The sequence below is a fragment of the Arvicanthis niloticus genome, chromosome X (assembly GCF_011762505.2).
Source record: "Arvicanthis niloticus isolate mArvNil1 chromosome X, mArvNil1.pat.X, whole genome shotgun sequence".
Lineage (NCBI taxonomy): Eukaryota > Metazoa > Chordata > Mammalia > Rodentia > Muridae > Arvicanthis > Arvicanthis niloticus.
Genome location: NC_047679.1, coordinates 118,120,847 through 118,147,699, shown reverse-complemented (window position 1 = coordinate 118,147,699; position 26,853 = coordinate 118,120,847). Strand labels below are relative to the sequence as shown.

The window sequence follows — 26,853 nt, the reverse complement described above, 5'->3', positions numbered from 1 at the left end:
GGGCAAGGAATGCTATTCTGAGTGTCAGAAACTAGCCCAAGATAAGAAAATTAGCCTCTGGACCTGCAGCCTTCACATGCCTCCACAGTACTGAAATTTTAATCAGCCAGTCTGTCTCAGCAGACACAGATTTTTTTCAGGGGGTTTTATTCACAGCCAGAAGAAGCTTCTTTTCAGAGGTTCATGCCATGCAAATATAGAATATTGCTTACTCAATAGTCAGTGCAAGCCAGGCATGCTCAAATACCTTTAATCTCAGCACTCAAAAGCAGAGTCAGGTGGCTCTCTGTAAATTCAAGGCTAGTGTAGTCTACATAGTGAGTTCCAGGGCAGCCAGTGCTATATTGAGGGACCCTCTTACAAAAAAAAAAGTACAAAAGTGAGTTAAAACAGGGATCAAAGATTGTATTATATAATTTGTTAGAGCAAAATATGTGGACATTTCTCCCTACCAGCAACCAGATTTACAATGGACACCATTAGGTGTCCTGTAATTCCATTCTGATACTATCAGTGTGAAGAAAGCCATATACTGATTCCTCCCCACCTAATTAGCATGTGCCTTTATCATGATTGCATTCCTGAGAAGACGCATAAAAGCACAAAGCATCTCTGGTGCTTTCGATTGAAATGGCCCCATAGACTCCTGTGTTTGAATGCTTGGCCCATATGGAGGGGTACTCCTAGGAGGTGTGGCCTTGTTAGAGGTCTGGCCAGGTTGTAGGAGGTACATGAGCAGGGGGTTGAGCTTTGAAGTATCAGAAGTTCAAGCAAGTTCACTGCCTGCTGCCTGTGGATCAAGATGTAGAACTCTCAGCTCCTTTTCCAACACCATGTATGTCTGCACACTGCCATGCTTCCCACCATGGCAAGAATAGACTAAATCTCTGAAACTGTAAGCCAGAATCAATTAAATATTTGCCCGTTATAAGAGTTGCCTTGGTCATGGCATCTCTTAACAGTGAATCCAAAACTATCTGTGAATGTGTTCAAAATCCTGAGTTAAAACTGCTTTGAGATTCTATCGTGCTCCAATCAGAAGAGCTAACATCAAGTGAACAAAGAGCAGTAAATCTGGCAAGAATATGATGGACGAGAAACCTTTTCACACTGCTGTGGTTACGAAACCTTGTCCCACCTATGACCCTGGAAGTCACTGTGAAGGTTCCTCAGAAAAAAGTCAAAGGATAACTGTACTATTACCAACATATACCTCCCCTTGGTTTACACTGTTTAGAAGTCAAGTCAACATACTACAGAATTTTGTCTTTGTTGCTCTGTCCACAATAGCTATGAAGACCAGCCTAAATGCCGATCGACAGATGAATGGGTAAAGTGTGCAATGTACACAAATTGGATTTTATTCAGCCATAAGAAAGAATGAAATCATAAAATTTGAAATGCCAAATGGATGAATCTGAAAAGTGTGATATTAAGCAAGATGACAGAAACTGAGAAAGTCAAATATAGCAGAAATTCTATCATATGTGGAATGTACACTTAAATATGTGCACATTGAAATAAATATGGGCTATGAAATAAAAAAGGGAACCATTAAAAAGGAGGAAGAAGTATTAAGAGAGGTGAAAATATAACCAATAATATATGACATGAAAACAAAATGGTAGGGCTATCTGGGGAGAGCAGAAACTAACAAGAGAGGACAGAGGGAACAAGGAACATCAAAAGGAAAAAAATCGATGAATAAGAACAATCTATACTGAATATATATATATATATATATATATATATATATATATATATATGCAACAATGAAAACCCATTTGTTTTTATACAATTTAAAGCAAATTATTAAAAGAATCCTGAGAGGGCTGGGAGTGGTTCAGTGGGTAAAAGCGCTTGGTCAGCTTTCTTGTAATTCCATAGCTCAGACAACAGTGAAAGAGAGCCCCAGGCTTGAGCAAGCTCTGAGTTCAAGTCAGAGACCCTGCCTCAGTGTACAAATTGAAGTGTGATTGAGGAATATATCCAGTGTCAACCTCTGGCCTCAACATTCATGCACATATGTAAATCCATACCCATGCAAAAAATGTACAGTGTATGGATACCACACACACATACACACATGCATATATATACCAAAAATGTGTTTTGTTTAAAGAGCCCTTTGTATACTTGAGATAAAAAAATCTTCATTAGGTATGCACTTTAAAAGTATTTCCTCTTACTCAGTCTGTGGCCTGCCTTTTCACTTTCTTGCTGGTATCTCTCAGAAAACAAATACCTTTCCATTTTAATGTAGTTTGGCTAGCCTCTCAGATATTTCAAGAATCATGCCTCTGGTATCATAGCCAAAAGAGTAATTGCCAAATTCACAGTCACCCAGAAGTTCTTATTTTCTTGGACTCTTATAGTTTTGTATTTTGCACAAAATACAAAAAAAAAAAAAAAAAAAGTCTGTGATCTTTTTCAAGCCCAGTAAATGCCCCTCGGCTCCACACCACTTTTTTTTGAAACCTCAAATTATTTTCATCACATTGTCCTTGTTTCCTTGGCAAGGAGACATTCACAGTCTTTATGTCAGTGGGCTTTCTATTTGCTCACAATACTATACGGTCTGAATTACAATGTTTTCACACTATTATATTGGACAACATTATTCCTTTGAATGTGGTCTCTTTCAATATTGTACTGCATACTCTAAATCTTTCGTGTTCTAATATAACCTATAGAATAAAGTTGTCAGTATCCACAAAATGACATAACGATTTTGATCAAGATCATATTAAATCTATAGACAGTTTAGGAAGAGCTAAATTTTGACAGTATTGAGCATTCTTATCCATCCATCTACATTGATTTATCCATTTGAGTTTATTTTTGTATTTTTCATCAGAGTTTTGAAGTTTCTCTTTAGTTTTAACAAAATAAATCAAAGGGTACATTCATTTACTCTTTGATAAAAATCTATAATTTTCTCCTCCAGACATGCTCAGTAATAAGAGTTCTGCTGGTCTTTCTCATGAAATACTCTCATAAAAATAAATATATTTTCAGGCTACATCTTATCTCAATTATAATAAATAAAAATGTAAATCTTTTCAAATTTCATAATTGCTTTTCTATCCCTTAGATTTTCACACTTTTTTAGAGGTTTGCCTTGATTGTGTCTTTTCAATGTTTTTAATTCTTTTCATTAATTTCTTACATTTATTTATTTATTTATTTATTTATTTATTTATTTATTTATGGGGGCAAAGCATTGTTACAATGTAGAGGTCAGAGTTCAACTTACAAGGTGAATTTGCCCCTTCCACCATGTGGACCTTGTGCCTGAGCTCAGGACAGCAGGAGAGCAGCAAGCACCTTTCCATGGTGTGTATCTCACCAGCTCAGACTGTTTCTTTTTATAGTTATATTTGTCTGATTCTATATTTAATTGAATATATTTGTTATCAAATTTAAGTGGAATTTTAAAAGGGTACAGATAGATAACAATCATTCTCTAATAACATTGAGCTCAACAACAGAAAAAATTTGCATAGGCCCACAATACCTAACTGATAGAGTTTAATATAGGTAGTGTGGGGAGCCGACAGAAGGCAGCTATCATCCCTGCATCCATCTTGAGCCATATACCCTGACAAGAGGCTTGTTTACAATAGCCTACAACAGCTGAGCACACTCTGATAACATCTTGCTTTAGATATTCAGGATCTTTTCTTGGGTGTGTGAGACTAAAGGTGTGTGACTTAAGGGCGTGACTTAGAGATCAGATTTAGAGACAAGACCTAAGGGCATGACTTAAAGGTGTGACTTAAGGGTGTGGCTTAGAAGTGAGACAGACAGAAGAGTTCAGTACAACTTGGAACTAGGAATTAGGTTAGAGAGTACAACTTACAGTACAACTTGGAGTTAGTTATTAGGCATGAGGTAGAAGACACTTGAACTAGAGAACTCGGAAGAAGAATTATTATGATTATTAGGTATTAGGCACTTGGCACTTGGAGGAAGAACTTGGAATTAGACATTAGGCACTTAGCACTTGGAAGAAAAAACTTGAAACTTGCAGGCACTGGGGACTAGGAACTAGGGACTAGGAACTCAAGACTTGAAACTTGGACTAGGAAAAGAGACTGAAGAATAAACGGCATTGAATCACTCTGTCTGGTCTCCATTCTTCCAGTCTGTCCTCACTCTCTCTCTCTCTTGCTGAACCCTGACCCTCAGACTGGAGCATCTTGGGGCAGTACGGGCTAACAAGTTAGTCCCCAAGGAGTTTGGCAGTGTGGGTCCCAACATTGACAGAACGGTCCGAGACAATTTGGCCCCCAAACGTGGGGTAGTGCAGTTCTCAACATTTCTGGCTCCCAAGCGTGGGACAACTCAGGCTACAACAAGGTAGTATCCTACAAAATTCCATGTGTCAAAGACCTGGTCCTGATGGTGCTTCTCAGTCTTCTTAAAGGTCCACAGCATCCTTAGGAGCTGGATCCTTATGTGATATCCTTATATCTTTGATGACATATTCTTGAAGGGATTTGGGGTACTCTGATCTCTTCTTCTTTTGTTTATCTTGGTTCATAAGTTTTTTTGTTTTGTTTTGTTTTCTGTCATGAGCTTCCACTATAATGTACATGCCCACCATATGCCAGTCAATTTTGCATCAAGATTTATGCATCAAAATTTGGAACCAAATTCCTCAAGTATTTCATTGTTACTATCAAAAGATGACTGATACACTACTAGCCCAGAGCTTTCCATACTCTGCAAGTACTACATCTTTCATAGAAGACCAAAAGCCATTCCAATATCGATTATTGGAATTGTTATTGAACATCTTAATTTGAAACCAATTACATTCAGTATGATTTAGTAAGCAATGTAAATCAAATGACATTTTAAATAGAAAAAAATAAGAACACCCTCAAGGTTGAGTCTTCTGTCATTTTGAGTCATTTGTTTTGAGTCTTACTCTGTAGCTCAAGCTGGCTTGGAACTTATGGCAGTCTTCCCAGCCTCAGCTTCCTCAGTGGTGAGATTATAGGTGTGAACTAGCACAGCTGATTTGATTCATACTACATGCATTAAAAAAATCACAAAGCTAAATGGAATACAAATCAGATTTAATCACTATACAACTGTTATTACAGTAAGGTAGTTGTATATCATTTTAAAGGTTTGTGGGGAAGGAGCAACAAAGTGTGGCTTTGCATTTAATCTTTAATTATTAAGTAGATTATGCATAGAGACCTTTAAAGTGGTTTTGTGCCCAGAACCCAGCATGCAAACTAAAGCGCTGTAAATGTATCTGAGATGTGCTCTATATCCAACCAGAAACAATAGTGATACACTTAGGACAGAAGTGACAAACTTGCACAGGATTAGTCTGTTAAAGAAAGGATTATTTATTTACAAAGGTATAGATATCAAAGAATCACAACAGAAAATGCAGACTGTGTTCGCAAATAACTAAAATGTTAACCTGTAGACCCCAAGACCTAGAAAAGAGAGCGCCTTACAGATCCTTCGCGCATGTGCATACATTCTGCTTTCTGGTTTTGTGTTTTATGGGGTTCTTAATTGTGTAAATGCATATCTCTGCATCTGTATGTGTTTTCTGTGTTTTATTGTTGGCTTTTCCTTCTGTTTATTTGTTTTGTCTTATTCTTGTTTTTTATCTTATTTTATTTTTCAATGCCTGTTTTTGTTCAAATGAAAGGGTGTGGATTTGGGTGGGTGGGAAAATGGGGAGGATCTGGTAAGAGCTGAAGGGGAAACAGTAATCAGAATATATTATATAAGAATCTATTTTCAATAAAAGGGAGGGCATCTGAAAACCAAAGTACCACAGAAAATAGGTTTAAGATAACTTCATAAAACAGAGTCAAGGGAACACTCTTCTTTCTCTCTCCCTCTATCTCTCTCACCTTATTCTCTTCAATATTCTTAGTGCTTCCCTATTATCAGAGCCCTGACAGATGTTGAGGAGAAGCCATTCATCAGTAGAATATATAACACTGGCAGCCTCCCCAAACCAAGTCAATATGGGGCAGGATAGAGAGTAAACTGAAGTGGGAGAGGAAGCATTTCTTCAGCATTTCCATCCCATTTAACTCCACAGTCTTCTTCCCTGCAGAGGAAGAGTGGATTCTTCCTATCTCTATACTCTAGGATACATACATGCCATATTGATTATTCTTTAGTCTGTCAATTTTATTGAAGAAGCTGCTAAATACTTATGATGTCCACTCAAATTACATGAAAAAATTAAATTCCTTAGTCATATTTTTACTTTAAATTTATGTGTACTGGTAATTTGCCTGCATGTATGTATGTCTATGCACCAGGTGTGTGAGTTCCTTTAGAGGCCACAAAGTATCCTCTGGAACTGGTGTTAACAAACTGTCATATAGGTACCAGAAACTGAAACAAGTTATCTGCAAGAACAAGAGATGTTCATAACCACTGACCCATATTTCTTCAGGTCTTACTTAGTCTCCTTAAAGTTTAGTTTGACTGTATGACTTACTTTAGACAAATAAAATAGGAATTTATAGGGTAACATGAAAATCACTGTACTTATTTTCCATTGGTGAAGAGATCATTGAAACATGGATGAAGAATTTTATCAGGTGGGGATAGCGAGTGACACAGAGAATCTGCCAGATATTCTGTGTCACTATAATTTAAAAGGTTTTGTTAAGGTATTCTAACCTAGTTTATCTGATCTGAAACATTCTGCATGGTTTAAAACTTAGAGCAAATATCATTCTACCTGTCATTCAGCAGTGCTTTGGTTGAAAATGTAGATATTTTTTAAATGGTTATAGATATAGAGTAATTCATTCAATATATGAATAGGCCTAATTTATCTATTGTCTCATTGATAGAACACTTAAGATGCTTTACAGCTTTTTGCTGTTAATACTATGATGGCATGAACATCATGGTACACGTCTTCTATGATAAAGTACAAGATCTTTCCAAGGGAATAACACTCAGGTGAGGAACAATGAATGAAGTTCTTAGCTTTTTCAAAGAAAGTAGCAGGTCAGCAGGAGACTTTGATCATTGTAAACTATAGTTTCCACTAGAAAGGTTTTCAAAACTCTTTGCCCCTTAGGAGTATTAATCCTCCTTCTCTCAGAACACTAAAACATGGTATTCAGAAAAATGTATTTTAAAATTGATCTGACCTTGAGTAGTCCAAAAATGTCCTTAAAAATTAAAGAAACTGACTTAACACAGCAGTGGTTATACAAAAATAATGCCCATTTTCTAGTTTAAAAATCTGCCCAGGGCCTTGAAATTGACTCCTCACTTAAGAGCACTTGTTGCACTTGCAGAGACCTGGGTTCAATTCCCTATGTACACATAGTTGCTCACAAACACCCGTAACTCCAGTTCCAGAGGATATGATGCCCTCTTCTGGACTCCAAGGGAACAAGGCAAGCATGTGGTGCACATACATACACCCACGCAGGGAACACACACACATACTTCTATAAAATCTAAAAAGAAAATGACATATTTTCCCCTTAGGAAAAATATCCCTGAACAGAGGATGAATTAAAATAAAGTAGTTTAATCTAGAGTGGTTTCATGAACAATCCCCTTCTCATTATATAATGATAAACAAGTCTACATATTCAGTTGGTAACACTAACTGATTCAAGTGCAGAAATAACTGATGAATAAATATTGACTGTCGACCAACAGTCATGAGATAAGAGCATAAAAATTATCTTTCTCCATTAAATGTCCCCTACATTTTCAGTTTAGATTGCTAATACAAAGTAATCACCATACAAATGAGAAATAGAATAATGAGGGTGAGTTCCCTCCCACAAAAGGTGCTGAGAAAAAGAAAAGCATTTTAAAGATATTCACCAACAAAGGAAAATTCATGCTGGGTATGGCAGTACAGGCCTTTAATCCTAGCATATGGGAGGTAGAGTCAGGGAGACTTCTAGGATTTCAAGGCCAGCCTGGTCTACATAGTGAATTCCAGGACAACAAAGACTACATAGTATGAGAAGAAGAGAGATGGGGAAAGAGAAAGAGATAGGGAAAGAGAAAAGATGAAGGGATATAGGGAGGGAAGGAGGGAAGGAGAAAGAAGAAGGGAGGGAGGGAAAGGGGAAAGAAGGAAGGAAGGAAGGAAGGAAGGAAGGAAGGAAGGAAGGAAGGAAGGAAGGAAGGAAGGATGGAAGGAAAATGCTGCACAATACATCACATACATTTCTTTGGGACCTATGACAGGAACATATCATATAAATAACAATTTTTTCAGATTAAAACATAAGAATGTAGGTAAAGCCCAAATCCATGACAATGTACTGAAGACAATAAAATACTGTAGTAGGAAGCAGTGGCATATCAAAATGAAAAAGGAAGATACAGATTATAAATTACTGTAAGTACACAGTAAGATACTTTTTCAGGATATTGAAGTAATCTGGAAATTATATGCTAAAACATTGAGTTTTCTCTAATCACTGTGATTGCAGATGAGGACCACTCAATAGGCAGGAATTCATGCCTGGTACCCTAAGCCTAGATAACCTTAGAAGAAAACACACACTACTACTTTCCTAAACCAATATAATTTCTAACTCTATTTTAAATTCAAGTTAACTATAGTTTTCTTCCCTCATCAAAGACATTTCTTTTTTTGTAACAGATGGAGACCATTAGGGAAATCTACAACTGGTCATAATATAGAGAACAAGTGACCATAAGGTGCTTTGCCCCAACTGACAACATCTACAATGCAATCCCTGTAACTGAGTCTCAAAAAATCTTACCAGAGATGAGCAAAAAGACTGTAAGAGTAAGAGGCCCAGGGCATCTGCTGCTGTGTTGTATTTTCTAGATCTGACAAGATAGCTGGGTCCAACAATATGTTGCGTAAATAAGACCTGAAAAAATGATATCTGGTGATATGCCAGAGTGGATGGAAGATGTCTCACAGCATTCCATCCCTAGATGAAGACAGGTATTATGAAAGAAAGATGACTATCTTCTCTAAGAATGTACTACCCAATAGGTTTTTCATTTCCACTCTCCAAGTGGCCAGCCCTAAAAACGTATACATAATGAGCAACATTAAAAGAACTATATTGGTTTAATTATATGTAGAAAACAAAGCCTTGAGAGGAACTAGAGATGGAAATACAACAAAGGGAAGGGGAAAATGATTTCAATGCAATACTCATATAGGAAATTCTCATCTAAATAACCCTTTATAGAAAGAAAGTGTGTTAATGACAGGAGAGAAAGAAACTACTATTTGATTGGCCTCCACATCAGTGGTAGCCCTGGCTCTCAACCACACTCTTCTTCCATATGTTTACCTGTTCAAACTGAGGCCACTGGATATGCTTGCCTTCAGAGGCCATTGTCGTCAGGAAAGGAAATAGCAAAGGAGAACTGTCTGTTTTCACATTCACATGCTCAGTTTTTTTTCTCTATTACTTTTTAGCACTTTCTGAAGCTGAGAATACTAAAGGGGGCTTACAAAAAAAGGACAACCCATAAAAAGAAGTTGGGGAACTCATATTACAGAATAAGAATACCTATCCAATCTCTAAGTTCCTGCTTACCCAACACACACACACACACACACACACACACACACACACACACACACACACACACACCAGCACTTTACGTCATCCAAACAATTCTACTTTCTCAATACTTCCTTCATTTTTGTTTTAAGACACTGTAGCTCATGCTGGTATGGATGTAACTATATAGTCTGCCTACTTTCAAACTCACTGCAACCCTTCTGCTTTGACCTAATGAATACCAGAAATCGAGGTGTGGGGTACCACACCTACCTTCCATTGTGTCATTTACAAGCAAGTGGCCACAGTTTAAAGATGGAGAAGTTTCCAAAGATACAAACTATGCTAACCAAGATTCCATGGCAGGAAACTTAAAAGTTGATTCCAGACAATGGTTAGAGAAGCTGGTTCAAGTTCTAGCATGCCATTCAACAAGCTTTTGTTTGGTGAGTAGTAAATGAAACAATCTTACAACATTGAGAAGAAGTAGACGAGATAATAGAAGTAAATATTTTAGTGTACACTGCTAGCCACACATTATGCCTAAAACAAATACAAGTTATCTTAGCATTAGTAAGGCCATTGTGACATAATTTCTTTGCATTTTTACATCAGCTTCCTCTAGACTATCATTTTTAGGAATAAGCTCACGTATTAGAAGTTTTCTGGTCACTCTGACCACATGAAATACCACTCATTAACCTTAAGTGCCCTGTCTCTTTGCAGTTGACACATGGACACTTATTCTAATATCAGCTGTGCCATCTACTGCAGCTCTTCCGCTTAAAAGTCTTTCCTTTGTAGCCACTTGAGTGCATTGTGATGCCCTGTGATTTTTAAAGTCAAATAAATAATTGCTCAATTTTCTCCTGGGCTTCAAGGAAATGTCAAAATCATTATATAAATTGCCAAGGACTGTGCTAGGTCCCTGTTACTAGCCCACTACATCACCATTACCTTTGTCTCTAATCAAACCTTGGATGGTTTCAGGAGCAGACTTAGACCACAATTCAGATTTAATCATAATAGTTAAAGCACTTCATTTTGCACCACTTGTTTTCTTTTCTTGGAGTTAATTTAGATCATTTAGCCAGTGCTAATTAGGGTTACGGGAATATGAAAAGAGAAAATATCAACAATTAAGAAAAAAACTATTTTATACAACCTCACCATTTTCTCTGAAACAATTTTTAACAAATGACTAAAAACATTACATTTTAAAACTAAAATCAGTCAGGCTCTTTCACCATTAGTTGAGATTGTAGCTCATGAGCAGAGTGTGTAGCCCAGTGGTAGAACACAAGCTTGGTTTTCAAAAGGCTTATGGGTTCAATTCCCAGCATGGAAAAAATAGGTTTTAGTAAAAAGTGAGTGACAATAAGAAAGGAAATGAACATGCCAAAAGAGACTTTGGACAATCCACAGTCTGACAAATTAAAAATGGGCTGTATTGAAATAAATTCCCATACCATGCATCAGCCTGGGCATGTGCCATATACTAACTACCCTTGTTGTTATAATAAAAGAGAAAATACAGTTTTCAAAGGCACAGGTGCAAGCAGCTGTAGAGAATCAATAATGCCACTTCGAGAGGAATTATGTGGTTTTATAATGTCAGATCCCTTCTGTAATGAGAACTGGATGCACTGCCTAGAACTTAGGCATCTTTAGTACTGCTCAAATTTAAAAAACAAAATCAGCTATAGCAAAAAGAGCCTTGGGAGGAAGAAATCTGAAGAGTTTTGTGATAAACACAGCTCCACCCATCAAGTCACCTTTGGAAAATCACTGTGCCTTTTAAAATCTCAGTCTTTTGGCATGTGAAAATGGACACAATATGTATGCAAATATTCTTTTTTAAAAGGATGAAATGCAATAGAAAAGTAAATAATAATGTACAATAATAACTGTTCTAAATGTTATACACAATGCACTTTAGACAGATGAAGGAAATGCCCTAAAGTTGATCTGTATCTGTGAGGTAGGGAGACAAGACTGTTAGTGACTGAAGACATAAAATGTAAAGCAAAAAATCCCAGAAGTCTTTATGGAGGAGATAATTTTGGAATCTCTGATTTTAGTATGCTGAAATGTTATGAGGAAAAAGTTCTCTCAAATTACCCAGTAGGGAAGCTTCTCTTTAAGCATGCACAGGAGACCCACTAGAATTTCATATGGTCCCGTTCTAATTCATGTTTACCACAACTCAGAATCATTGCACCATGGTTCTTCCTGAGTAAGGGACGTTTCCTTCTTGGGTATATCGAGGCAGAAAAACATCAAAGCACCTAATCAAAGCCCAACTCCATGTCTCTGTTTCCATCACATATTCACCCTTTCCCCAGCAAATAAGTTTAGCTCCCTTTTCTTATAAGCCTGGCTCTGTACATTTTCCAGAAGCAAAATAGCATTATTTCATTGACAAAAACATCAATATAAAAACAAATAAGTACTAATTACAGAAGTTCCTGAGAAATTACTTATGCAATATTAATTTAAGAAGGCCAAGTGATGAATTTTTTCAAATAGCCTTCAACTCTGAAAACTGCAACATCTCTTTGCAGATTGATAATAAGCTGACTGGAAACTGAAAGACAGCACAGCACTGCAATAATTCCAATGGTTTCACATTCTACATCTGCATCTTTACACCCAGGGTGCTTCTCTTTTTAGTGCAACACTAAAGGCTTTTGCTTTGCTTCTAGAGCCTGGGACAGGGATGTTTGACAAGAGAGATATGCATGTATTCATATCTAGACCTCAATAGATCACAGTCACCAACTAGCTCTACTACCACCCATCTAAATTTGAAGAGGATTGGGATAAAGTACCATGTCACAGAGCCTTGATTTCAGGTCTGTAGCATCCTTGTACCCTTTTAAGGGTGTGGGCATTAGGGTGCATTTAATGTTAGAAAGGCTTTCTGAAGTATGTTAAACTATAGTAAAAAAAATATGCTCATTCAAATGTGTTACATTTAAGTACAACAGAACCAGAGACCTGTTTTTATATTTCCCTTGCTATGAAAAAAAAAAATGACAGATTTGGAAGCAAACGTTAAAATAAAGCTACTCCTGCAGATCTGGTATGGTTTGAAGTTCTTGGAACTATGTCCTTGATTAGAGAAATTATAAGCTTTCATTTCCCCTTTTATTTCAGGTGTGTGTACATCCATTCATATGATATTATGCAAATGAAAAGAGGGTCACAGAACACATGCACAAAGTGCACTAAAATACAAGGCAAGGCTTTGTGAGTGTATGGAGTCAGATGTGCTACTGCCATGAAACACACTGCACTGGGAAAGCATGAACAAAACAGACAATATTGCAGTGGGATCAGGAAAAGATAATGTTCAAGGTGCAAACTGAAAATAAACGTGTGTTCTCATCTCAAATACTTCAGCACCAGTCGATAGCAATTTGCATATTGCTGGTAATTTAATTAAAAACAGGTTACCATTTGCAACCACTCTATTTTTTAGAAGCCATTTTTCTTAGAACTAGGCATTCGAAATAAAATAAATTAATAAATTGGGTAGTGAGGGGCTGGAGAGATGGCAGTGTTTAAGAGCCTTAACTGTTCTTCCAGGGGACCTAAGATTAACTTTCAGGATCCATGATTCACAATGGTCTGTAACTTCAATTCCAGGGGATCTGATGCCCTCTTCTGGCTTCTGGTGGGCATTGCATACATTTGGTGCATAGACATACATACAGGCAAAGTCCATAATATACAAATAGACATAAAATAAAAACAAATCCCCCAAAAATAGTTTTAAAAGGCAGACACTGAGTTTGTTGGATAACTTCCATTTCTAACGGATACAGAGTTTCTATGTCCTCTAAAGTATTTTCATTGTTCTTTATTGGCATTGCACTAGACTTCTTTGACATTGCAGTTATAAAATATTTATAATACTTTTGCATAAAATGCTTCATAGATTTTCATGTTATTTTTGTTCAGGAGCCATGTTATCTTCTCTGTATTAGTCCAATTTTAGTATATTCACTGTCAAAGTAAGCAATATTTATTATATTGTATGTTTTCTATATCTTGAATCAATTTTTATTTGAAAACAAAGGGTTCTGTCATAGAAACGACAGAAACAAGGGAGGGAGGAGAAACAGAATGTGAAGAGAGGAGGGAATGACATGAAAAATTAGTAAAGGGGGAGGGGAAGAAGGCATAGAGATTTAAGAAAATATGATAAACTTGTAAAAATATAACACTAACAGTGACCTGGCAAACAAAGGGTATGGCTGCTTTTGATTATGTCTTTTTTTTTTTTTTTTTTTTTTTTTGTTTTTCGAGACAGGGTTTCTCTGTGTAGCCCTGGCTGTCCTGGAACTCACTCTGTAGACCAGGCTGTCCTCGAACTCAGAAATCCACCTGCCTCTGCCTCCCAAGTGCTGGGATTAAAGGTGTGCGCCACCACTTCCCAGCTGATCATCTCATGAACATGCTGTGGACACTAGTGCATTATAAGCCCTTTCTCAGCTTCCTCATCTTCTCTTCCAGGGAGGATTGCACAGTCCCAGGAACATCTAGGCCTGTATGGCCCCAGGAACATCCAGGTTAGACTCCAAACCTCCTATCCGCTACCTGACAGCTCCATCTGCTGCTGAGGTAAATTAAGCTTTGTGCTCTAAGCTCCATCATCACACCCATGGCTCTACCTCCCCCCCCCAATGTGGAGGCCTGCAAAACCCCAGGAACGTTCAGTTGCTAATGGGGCACAGTCAGCAGAGGATATATGGGAGGACAGAGAGGGAGGAATGGAAAGGAGAGAAGAGGAGGGGGCGGAGGAGGAGGAGGGGGGGGAGTGAGAGAGTGAGCAACTAAAATAACCAGGTTAAATTACCCGGGTACTAATTTCACCTCTCTTTCAAGACTATTGTGAGGGTAAAGAGTAAAGTAGGGGGATACTAACCAGTATATTTTGAGCACACAGACATACTTCCAACTACACATGCTCCTACTGTTAAATTTTAATTATTGTATTGCCAGTATCAGTCTTGTCTCCGTGTTATGATTGGAAACTAGAGACTCTCCAAGTTTCATTTCTGTTGTTGTGATAAATATTCTTACAAAACACAACCTGGGGAAGAAAAGGCTTCTTTTAGCTCCCAGTTCTCGATTACGGTCCACCATTGCAGGGAAGTCACAATGGTAGGAGCTTGAAGCAACTAGTCATATCGCATCCACAGTGACAGGTAGAGAGAAAGAAAAGCATATACAGTAATGCTTAGGTGACCCTAACTACTATTATGTGGTCAGGAGTCACAAACCAGGGAATGACATGACGCTGCTCATTTCAGGATGAGTCTTTCCACATCAATTAAGAGAGTCAAGACAGTTCCCTACAGACATGGCCACAAAACTACCTGATCTTGACAATCTCTCCATGAGATTCTTTTCCCAAGTGATTTTTGGTTGCAGAAAGTTGACAGACCAGAAATCAAATTGCTTAGTTCCCCACCTAAGCTTTTTCTTCATCTCTCTACAATACACATCTCATACAGTAAACATTTAGAGCGTTCATTGTTTTACTATAAATTGGCCCTTTCCATCATTCATATATTCTACAGTTGTCCTTTCATTTCCTAGACAATACCAGTCCCTATTTGCTTTTCAGTCTCTGGTCAGAGTATTCCCAAATGCTGGATTCCTGGTTTTTTTTTCACACACCATTTGGCCTTCAGACTCCTCAACCTTTACATGTGTGCATAAATGTTATCCCCTAATTAAGGACTTCCTTCCCCTTCACTGTAAGCATTTTCCTTGACTCTGCAAAAAGTCTTTTTCCTGGGGTACATTTTTTATGTCACATTTAATTTCTTATCTTCCTGTCTTCAACCTTTAGCTGACCTGTCTTGACTTTGCTCTGCACATGTCTGATTGAGTGATCAATCAGAAACGCTGTGGCTGTGATTACCACAGGACTCCACAGTCCTTTAGCTTTAAACCAGAGATTTAGCCACATTTCATGCAGTATTTAACCTGCTTCTACAGACCAAAACCTGGAAATAGGAATCTCAGTTTATGCCATCATGTCTTTTAAGTGTCAGTGCTCCACATCTTCTGCACTCTGGATTTTGCTAATTTCTTTCCAGTTATTAGTTGTGACACAGTGTGAGACCTGGTAGGAACCTCTGAGCCTTTCTAGAAAGAGAATTCTTGGATCAATTGTTCATGTAGCACTTCTTCCAGAAGCCTGGAAAGGCTCACCAAATTAATCATAAGAGAAACCAAGTACCTCTGGCTTCATCTTCTACTGTCACATCCATACTCATTTTCATTGGTTTGGTTGTTCCTTCAGGTTGTCAGGCAATTGCTCTTGTTCTTGCTTCTCCACAGAGCAGATATCCTAGATGTTCCAATGACATTCTTTCTTACTGCTTAAAATCCTGCTTCAAATGTCACTTTTATGTGCATGGGTACGTGTTTATGTATGTCGTAAATGTATATCTGTGTGCATGTGCATGTAGAAGCCAGAGGACAGGCTTGGGCATCAGTTCTGAGGCATGGTTTTTGTTTGTTTTGTTTTAAGACAGTGCCTCTCAGTGGACTGGAACATGTAACCTATGCTAGCATGGCATGCCAGAATGCCTCAAGGCACCACCACACCCAGTTATTTTGTTTTGATTTCTTTGTTAGAGACACATCTCACTACGTAGCCCTGGCTGTCCTAGAATTCATTATGTAGACCAGGCTGGCCTTGAACTCAGCAAGGTCTGTCTGCCTCTGCCTCCTAAGTAATGGGATTAATGATGAGCACCATGATGCCTGGCTCCCCAGGTTTGTGTTTTGTTTTGTTTTAACATAAACACTGATCTCAGATTCTTGTAGTATAATACAAATACTTTACTGACTGAGCTGTTTCTCAAGCCTAAATGGTACCTTTTATTTCCAAATTTTTATGTCAACCTCTATATCTCTGAATCCCCTTCATCTAGTTTCCCTTTGTTTCATTTGCAGTACTTAATCACATTCTCACTTTTTATATATTACTTTAGTCTGTTTCTTGCTCATTATTTCTCTACCCTCACTGAACCATAATGTCCATGGAGACAGAAACCTGTTTTTATATTTTCCTGCATCTTTAACATCCACATTAGCATCTGGAACAGAAGCGATGCTCAATGTGTATTTGACAACTAAGTAGACAAAGAAACAGAAACAACTATTGCTCGTACTCTACATAAGGAAGCATCATACAGTTAAAGGAAGCAGCCATTGTGTCATTTCAGGTGGTTCTCATGAGGTTGTCCTCAGAGGTTGGGAAGTATGTTTGACCCTATGGCAATTCCAATTGTTCTCACTTTATAAATTTTTCTTTTAGACAGTACCCAAAGTCTTGTAGAAGCAAAGATAGGTCAGAGGTAAGTTGTATATTGAAATTTTAGATATTGAAAATATAATACAAAATAATGTCTAATTGTTTGGCTCATCAACACCTGAAGAAGCAGTATCCAAGGAGTTCTAAAAACATTGCGTGTGTCCACTGTGTGGTTTGAAAGGTGAGTGGTTTTCTAACGAAACCACTTTCAAGTGAAATATTTTGCTTTTAAAGGCACCATCATTTTATATTCATCCTCTGCAACACTGCTGAAAAAGAAGTCTCCACAGAATTTAGATAAGCTAAGAAAATTCTGCTCTTGATTCTTACCAGATGTGCGCAGTATAGATTTCTCTTCAATGTGCCTTTAGAATGTAGAACGCTATTGACTCTGGTGCCAGAAAAAGAAACTGGGTCTGAAGAATTTTGATCTTACTAATACTGATGGTTAATAGCAGGCTTGCCATATAGTTCAGTAACAGGAAATAAAGCTTACATGTCTTTAAAGCATCATTTAATTTGTCTGTTTGAATGGGTATTATTCCAAATAGTGGTTTTGTTTATTAAGGTTTATGTTACAATATGATAATGTCACTAAAATACTTTTTAAGCATGGAGAAATATGTCTACATTCTCTCTGTGTGATGAGTTGTCATATAAATGCATTCTTATTTTTTTATTGGTCACACTTATCAAATGGTATAGTAATATTGATTTAACTTTATGGGTGCCTTATAAGCAGTTAGGTGGTTTACGAAAGCATTATACTCATATAATTAATGGCTTACTTCGCCCTCTGCCCTGCTGGTACTTATTCATATTTTTTTGTCTCCTGGCATTAAAATAAATAGACAAAATTGTCTACCCTTCTACCTTTGCTGACAGTATATTAATAAACAGGCAATCAAATGATCAAGGATTAATATAGCTGATTGCAATTATTTTTCCTGATTATGCAGAATCATTACATCAAACAAGCTTATGCCCAAATCATGAATAGCTAGCTATGTGGAACACTGTACTAAGATGTATGTAGCCAGATCTATGGCAATGTGGAAGCATTTTCTAATTGATTACCATGTAATCAGAGATTAGAATAGATGTTAATCTTGGATAGGGAAGAGACATTAAGGAGAGAGAAAAACTATATTTCTTTACCCTGAGTGTTCTTTGTTCATGAACTTTTGGATAACTACATTCTTTCCCCAAAGCACTACATGATTCTCAACATAGTGCTAGAGCCAGAGGACACAAAGGAGACTATGATAGGAGTTTATAGTTACTGTGGAGGGCACTCTTTTTCTACTTGAAACTAAAGTATTTTCTACTTCTGGGGAAACAAAGGAACCATAACCCACCCATAACCAAGGAAAAATACCTTGGGATGTTACTATTGAAATTATTCTTTGAAATTTTCATAAAACCTATCTTGATTATATTCCCTCCCAGATCAATCCTCTCCTTATCCTTGCCCCAGTTTGTACATTGTTGACTTAGAGGAGACTATCTCACAGCATATGCTGAGGGCCTCTGGCTCTTACAATCTTTGTTTCCCATTTTTTTTATTTCATACTCTGAGCCTTAGGTGTGAAATTTTTAAGCATAGCTACTGATCATGATACCAATCAGAAGGGGCGACTACAGTATCCCAAATTCACTTGGATGCCCCTCCTCCTTGGTACCATTCTGATATTAATTGTAGGCACAGTATACCTTACCTTTCCTAGACATTAGCTTCTGCATTATTGTTCTCAAAGGTTACTTGAGTCATCGCCTTCTGCCTCAGCATCTATTTCTCTTTTCTTGTTTTATTCATTGTGTATCATAAAAAATCCTCTTGCCCTTAGCCTGCTCCAGTCAACTAACACCAAAAGGAGAAGACTCCTTATCCCATCTTGGTTCCCAGGACTGATTAGATGAACTCTTCCATAAAACCATGGTTGACCTTTCACTTTTTGCTCAGCACTGGCCACTTCAGATAAGGTTTCAGGTTAACAAACACTAATTAGTTATAGTGTTCTATTGTCAGTGAGCAGTTTTCCCTCAAAATAAACTAGGGAAGCTCAAAAGAATTTGAATATTAAAAACTCAAAACGCATCCTTGCCTTTCTTCTCAAATATAAAAGTAAACATTCTTGATATTATGGATACACATTCTAATTAATCAGTCAAAAATTGCATCATATTGTATAGGAATAGCAGTACTTTGTACCTTAAAAAACCTATGGGTGGGTGGTAGTTTACAAATAATAATTATATTCTCATTTTCTGTAATTAGAAAAATAGTTTGAATAGAACAGATGAATGGTTTTCCACAGCTGAATAGAAATCAAAATAATTAGCATAGTATAATAAAAGTTTGCTTTGGAGACAAGCTATTTTAAGGACTCTATCCTTGCAAATAGTCTAAAGGATTCTAAACAAAGGAAGAAAGGAAGAAGCAGACAGAGAGAGAGAGAGAGAGAGAGAGAGAGAGAGAGAGAAAGAAAGAAGGAAGGAAAGCTGTCATAAACAGCTCTAAGTTCTTGTTCTGAATAACAATGAAATATGCTTGGATTTGGAAAAACAAAGTAAGAAATATAACAAAATGTCTGTCACTTGAGCTACTGTCTACACACACACACACACACACACACACAAAATTTAGCAAATGCCATAAACTGGTAAGGCCGTGTCTTGAAAATCAGGGACTCCTTAAGGTAGGAACATCATTAGGTAGTCCTGGCTAACTGAAAACGATACAGGAATTTCTTTACAACAACTTGAAAAGAACTAAGTAAAATCTCCTGTCGCAGGAAGGATAGAGTTCATTAATTTTCCATCTCCTAAAGGCAGAAGTCAATTGACTGGAAATAGGACACCCAAGTTTAAAGATGTATTACTTACCTATTGCTCCTAAACATCTCACCATCATTAAACAGAGTAACAAGGCACACAATTCAGAACTAAATTAGTCATGTAAACAGCATTTCTAGATATTGACTAAAATAAATATATATCATTTGCCAAACAAGGGCACAACCCTAAATAAGTCCATGATTTTAATTTTTTAATTATCAGCAACCAATAAGAAATTAGAATGAAAGCAGCAGCTCTAATGATGGAAATTATTTTCAACACATTGCATAGTCCAAATTTCTTTGGTAACTGCACTGATGACAACGAGCTTTGTACATAGGAATTACAATATTGCTATTGTATGTTCTGGATGTTCTGGATTATGTAGACACAGCTGAAATGGATGATAAAGAAGTTCTTATTAAAATACCCCATCTTATGTGCTTTGTATGTATTTTCATTTTCCTTTTACACCATTTTCTGTTTTGTTTTCTTTTTCCCTTTTGACACAACAGAGTATGTATTCCTAACTAGACTTAAAATCATTTTGCATACCAGACTGGACTCAAATTTACAGAGCTCTGCTTGCTTCTGCTTCCCAAGTGCACCACCATGTCTGGCTTTTCTATGAATTTTCAACTAAAGGAATAAACTAGATTCACCTGCTTTTCCATCCCTTTCTAAATCCAAAGGCATGTGCTACCATTCCTGCTGTTGAAAGATTCTTGGATTTGTAGTCTTCCACTGGAATATGGTTGACTTACCAGTTGTTACACTCTTAGAAAAAACTGACTCTCCCACTCTCAATAGTAGCAATTACCAATAGCTCCTCAGGTAGAGGTGGAACTTCATATTCAATTTCCCTCTCCATGCTGGAATTTGTTCTCAGCCAAGTCTTTAATTTCTGACCAAGATCCTAATTTGCAGCCATGGAATGGTAATAATTGCCATGGTCTGTAAGCAAAGCTACTGGAGGTGGAACATTTGCTTCCCAGTTGAGTGATTTCACAAATATGTTAAGGTTGCAGTTACTATAGGACATCTAGTCAAATTTAATTTCATTTTCAGTCACTAAAAAGTTATTAGATATTCATTTGAAATTCAAACTTTAACTACTGACCTTGCATTTTTATTAAGTAGATCTGATAACCCCAAATGCCAGTAAAGAATAGACATTAGCAAAGAAAGAAAATTAGTACATAAACACCAACCAAAAAACACTTTAATAATGATAATTTGTTTTAAGGATACATTTTATTATTATGTGTGCTTTTTGTATTTATTTATGATATAATTATTTGGAACACTTAACACAAATTACAGAGTCTGAACTTATAATTTGAATGTGAAATGTTTAATTATCAGTAAACTATCAAAAGCATTAAAGATATTTTGTTGTTTATATACAAGTTTGAATCACATATCAGAATGTGACTTATGACCATTATAATTTTGATTAATTAGATTTACAGGAATTATTATAGGTCTTAAAAATATTTTGTTTTCTTGCCAGCTGCAGCACTCAGGCAGGCGGGCCCTGTACCTTAGTACAGCAGAGCACAGTAGAGCTGGCCATGATGGTGAAGACATGAATGAGCCAGCCCAGAAAGTGTGAGAGTAGGAGATCTGACCCCATCCCTCACTGGTTGCAACACTCAGGAAAGTGGGCCTGGCACCTTGACTGGGCAGCACAATAGAGCTGGCTCTGGAGGCTTGGGTGTAGGCAAATTGGCCTGAGGGCATGAGAGCAGGAGAGCTGACTTTGCTGGCTGCATCATTGGGTGATCTAGTCAGGGTAGAGGCACTGGTAGAGAGCTGGCAGACTGACCAATTGAGCTACCACCCAGGCCCAGATCCAGAGCTTTAAGCATGTGAAAGGGACAATGATGCAGATCCAAAGCTGCAGGATCTCCATGAAACAGGGATACAACAGAATATCCAAGAGGAATTCCAGTGAGGATCCAGTGGTGATGGTGTTGCAGAAGACAGAGGCCTCAAACAAGAAAAATAATTCATTGAAATGAACATTTGCAAGTACAGATGTGTAGATAAAAAGGGATACTGTGGGACCCACTGTGAAACACTACAGTTTCATGATGAGATATGTTTATATATTGGTTTTTTCTTTTTATATTTTTCTTGGTCGCAAGGGCAGAAAGCAAATATAAAGAGACAGGGAGATGAGTGAAATTGGGGTACATGTTGTGAGATCCACAAAGATCTTTTAAATTTTAAACAAAATGTATATTTTAACTTGAGACACTCTGGCTGTGATTCTGAAAGAAGCCCCAAAATCTACTATCAGTTTACAAACTGCTCCCTCCAAGGAAGGATAGTCACCACAAAACTATGGTGCTTGGCCACAAGGCTTCCTCACTTGAATCTAGTTTTGCTTCCTTGAACTTGGTACTCATAGATCACAGCTCTGCCCTCCAGAACGACATGGGAAGCATTTTGTTTTGCTTTCATGCTCAGTATTTCAAAAATATGAAGAGTTACTCTTTCTCCTCACATTCTTCTCATACCCAGATCTATAATTCTCTGGGCAAATATCTCATGTCCTTTTGGAGCCTTGCCTGTCAACTTATTTTTGCAACTCAGAGATTTTACCTGATTCAAGCTTGTGTCCATCTGTTGTACAACAGTTTTCTCCAGATTGACACATTCCATCCTGCAGGGAAGCTCCTTAAACAGGAAGGTAAACAACTCAAAATAGCTTCAGGAACTCCCTGAAACTAAACAGACTCACTATGATCCTTCCTTGCAGAGTAAGTAATGAAAGCTAAGCATCCCTTTGAGGCAGGAAATGCTAAGCTGCAAAGAACACTAAGACCAGAGCAGATGCCTAAAGATGAAGAAAACGGCTGACTTACCTGAAATAAGATTCCAACATCTTGAGCTCCCTGCAGGCTCTGCAGTGTGCTCTAAATTTCCCAGTTTTTGTGAGCTACCATGGACTTTGGTAATGCAGTTGTCTTTGAGTCATTTCTGGTCTTATAAGTAACTGCTCACTCATGCTCCTATAAGTATCCCCAATAAAACTCATTGGTACATGCACATATACATGTATGTATATGTGAACCAATGAATATATATAAACATGTAAAAATTTATATGTGTATATATACACATACACACATATTGGAAAATAAAAAACATATCGTTCTTCTTAAGTTTGCAAAATTGGTCTATCGAGCATTTGAAATGTTTGTGAGAATGAAATTTAGTGAATTTCTAAATGTATTCAACATAAAACTAATTAGAAATTTATTAAGTTAATCAAATGCATTTTATAAATGACATAAGAAAGTTTTAAGTTGAATGTAAAAATTTAAAGAAAAATCAGCAGGAGTAGAAAGATGGCTCAGTGTGTAGAGTGCTTGCTGCACAAGCATAATGACCTGAGTTTAAATCCTCAACACCTGGGTAAAATCTAGACACAGCAACACTTCTATAACTCCAATGATGGGAAAGGGTTTGAGACAGATTCATGCAAACACCAGGTAAATACCAGACCACTCAGACTAAATAAAATGTTCAATGAAATATCCTGTCTCAAAAAAAGTTTTTTTTTTTTAAAGTCGAGAGTGAGAAAAGAAGACAGTCAACATTAGTCTCTGGTACCCACACAGGCACAGGAAAAGACACCTACATACTTAAGTGTATACACTATGTATGTACATACATACACACACATGTACATACATACATACATAGATGCATACACACAGATACATTGCATTGTCAGGTTGGGTTATAATTTGTAAATATAAATGACAACAGACCTGAAGCTGTAGTTCAGTTGGTAGCATGTTTACATAGCACGATTAAAGCTCTGGATTTCACTCTACCCCACATAAACTGTTGTGGTAATGCACACTTCTAATCTTAGCACTCAGGAGGCAGAGCCAAGGAAATCAGAAGTTCAACCTCATCTTCAGTTACACAGTGAGTTTAAGACCAGGCTGGAAAGTAATTTCAGGCAGGAATCTAAATATTAGGCTAGAACAATGAAGTAATTTCAGGCAGGAACATGAATTTTAGGCTAGAACAAGAAAGTAGGCTTCAGACATGAAAATGACTTTGGGCTAAGACGGGGAAGTAGGCTCAGATATTTTGGTGATCCTGATAAGCCCTTAGAAACAGTGATCACGGGAGTGATCATGGGACTTTGTTTATTGCCTTGCTTGTTCTTTGACTATTTGTGTTTATTGTCTTGCTTGTTCCTTGACTATTTGCATCTATTGTATTGCTAGTTCCTCAACCTAGAACTAACCTTAATACTTGCAGGTAATTAAAATGGTATAAAGGTAAAAAGGAGGAGGGGATGGGATGGGAGGGAAAATAGGGAAATGGGATGGCATCTGAAATGTAAATAAATAAAATATCCAATAAAAAAGACCAGACTGGAATATATTAGACTTTGCCTGTATGCATACATAGCACAGAAAAATCAAACTGAAACTAAGCTAAAAGTTAGCTCCCTGCAGTTAGCTTTCAAATTACTGGAAGATGCTGTGAAAGTTGCTGGGGGATAAATGCCATGAAGGCCTTACATACCTATGACCCCTGTGAACTATATTACCAATTTATCAGGCAAGATGTATCCACAGGCACAATAGTGGCATGCCCATTTGGTTAGTAGCCAGCTACTTTCTGGTTGAATCTGAAGTCTGTTTCATGGAAAGAATATATACCTGGAATTATAAACCCACTCAAAGACCTATGGTCGTGAAAGTGGGAAAATTAACACTTACTTTTTGGCAAAACTACTGCCTAAATATTTCTGCTTCAGCCTTAGTCAAACAAGCTTCTTCATGCTCTTGTTAGCCATCCATTCAAAGGCTCATAACCTGCTAAAGTTCCAACAGTGATTGTTGTGTGCTCAACTCTAACTGGGATATCTATATCAACCCCTCAATGCTATGGACACATCTTGGGAAAAGAGGTAAGAAGACTATAAAAGCCAGAGTATGGGGAGAGTACAGTGAAATGCTGCCTTAAGGACATAAACATAGTCATTGTAATCATGGACACACAGTTTTTGTGGTTATCTACATAAGACCTGCGCGCGCACACACACACACACACACACACACACACACACACAAAACATGAAAGTGGGGGAGACTATTTGGAAGAAGGGAACACACATTTACCATTAAATGTTAAATCCTTATCTTTAGAACTTTCTTTTTGGGTTAAATCTCTCAGTATACATCCTTACACTATAGGAATAGGAAGCTATTGGTTAATGCTATTATTGTTGCTGTTATTGTTCATATGCTGACAAATCTTCAAATCTTGTGCTGCTTCCATTTATATTAACAAATATTTAGGTCATCTTTTTCTTTCATTTTGTTAGAAACATTCAGAGACGCTAAACTGCACCCTCAGCACTTTTCTAGAAAACAGATTTAGCCAACTAACCAATTTTATTGGCTGCAAGTTCAACCTTCCACAAAACACCAGAACATAAACAAGATCAGTCAAATCCTTTGTCTGTCATAAATGAGAATATTCTTGCCTCAAGTTCCCAGTATCCTTTCTTACTTCTGTTATCTCATCAAAATTAATTTAGCCACAGTTCCATAAATATGTTGTTCATCTGATAGCTTCCTCCCTGCTGGCTAATATTCACGATGCCAGAAGATTGTATGCCAGGTACTTGGAAGAAAAATACAACAGCTGTGGAAACTGTGTGCTACAATATTAACCTATGAAGGAAGATGTGCCTACTGGTGCAATAAAGGTATGACTTGTTGGGATAAACAATTATTTTCTGGTTGGATTTGATGCTGCTCCATGGGAGGTAATATATGCTTGGTAGCTTAAACCTGGCCAAAAGCCTGTGGCTACAAAAATGAAAGACTATCAGAGATGGGTTAAACCCACTATTATTTTCTTACTAAATGAAAATTTAGTAAGAGTGTTTTCTACATATTCATGCTTATACTCATAGGCTAGTGCTGCTCTCAAATATTGTCAAAGAACCTTCTTTTTTATTACCTATATTTATTGGGGTGGGGTATATGTGTGTCATAACATGCACACATATGGATGTTAGAAAACAACTTGTATGAATTGTTAGGTCCTGGAGCTAGAACTCAGGTCCTTGGGCTTGGTGACAAGCACTTTATCCACTGAGGTGTCTCAAAAGTCCTATAAAATATCCATCTGGAAGTTGGCAGTCTTCAGTGCAAAGATTTATAACTCAAAGTACAGTGAATATCTGATTAACAGTGCTTACTGTTCTGGCAGAAGATATGGGTTCAGTTCCCAGCACTAACATGTAGGGTCATATCATCTGTAACTCCAGTTCCAGGCAATCCAATGCCACCTTTTGTCCTCCACTGATATCAGGAACACATTGAAGGCACAGACATACATGCATGTAACACACTTACATACAGAAATACACACATATGTAAATATATATGTATATATGTATATATATTTACATATGTAAAATATATATATATATATATCACTGACAATAAGTGACTGCTAGACGCTCAGTCCTCAACAAGACATTTATATCACCCCCTACAAGCTGGAGAAAATAAAAAAAAAGGTATAGAATAAATGAGGTTAATAGTGGGTGGATTTGATGAAAATATAATGGATTCATGAATGAAATTGTGAACAAACAAAACTATATATTTTAAGAAAGCACTTTTTCATCATTACCTGGGTATTTTCTAAGACTATCAAGGCATATATAGTTTATTTTCTTCCTGAGCCCTCAACAAAACTGTTTTTCATAATTCATGGACATGTCAGATTGTCTTACCCTGCTTCTTTAAATTCATTTAGTTTCTACTTAACCATAAGGTTCTAAAGCCACCTTCATCTCACCAAATATACATATAGCAGTCTAATTCACTCCCTATTGCCAATATCAAATCAAACTTCTTCATATAGAGTTCTCTAGATTCTGCTAGTAACATCTTTCATTTAGTATCTTTCTTGCCTTGCTATGTCTTGTTGTGTCTATAACTCCACTGTAAGTACAGTTCATTATGCACTATCTGCTACTCTCTTCTCATCAGTGTATCTCTAGGCTAATTTTCAGATAGTGTAGCAATTCAGAGTCCATATTAACATGGTAGAATTTGGAGTTCTGTAGGTAAACAC

General features: G+C 37.1%; 1 protein-coding gene and 1 pseudogene across 4 annotated transcripts in view; both read right to left on the bottom strand.

Moving 5' to 3' along the window:
- Positions 1-26,853, bottom strand: part of LOC117694468 (melanoma-associated antigen 1-like) — a 150,378-nt gene that overhangs the window by 15,465 nt on the left and 108,060 nt on the right. The gene's annotated exons all lie outside the window — the stretch shown is intronic.
- On the bottom strand, positions 13,464-13,559 carry LOC117695560 (U6 spliceosomal RNA; annotated as a pseudogene).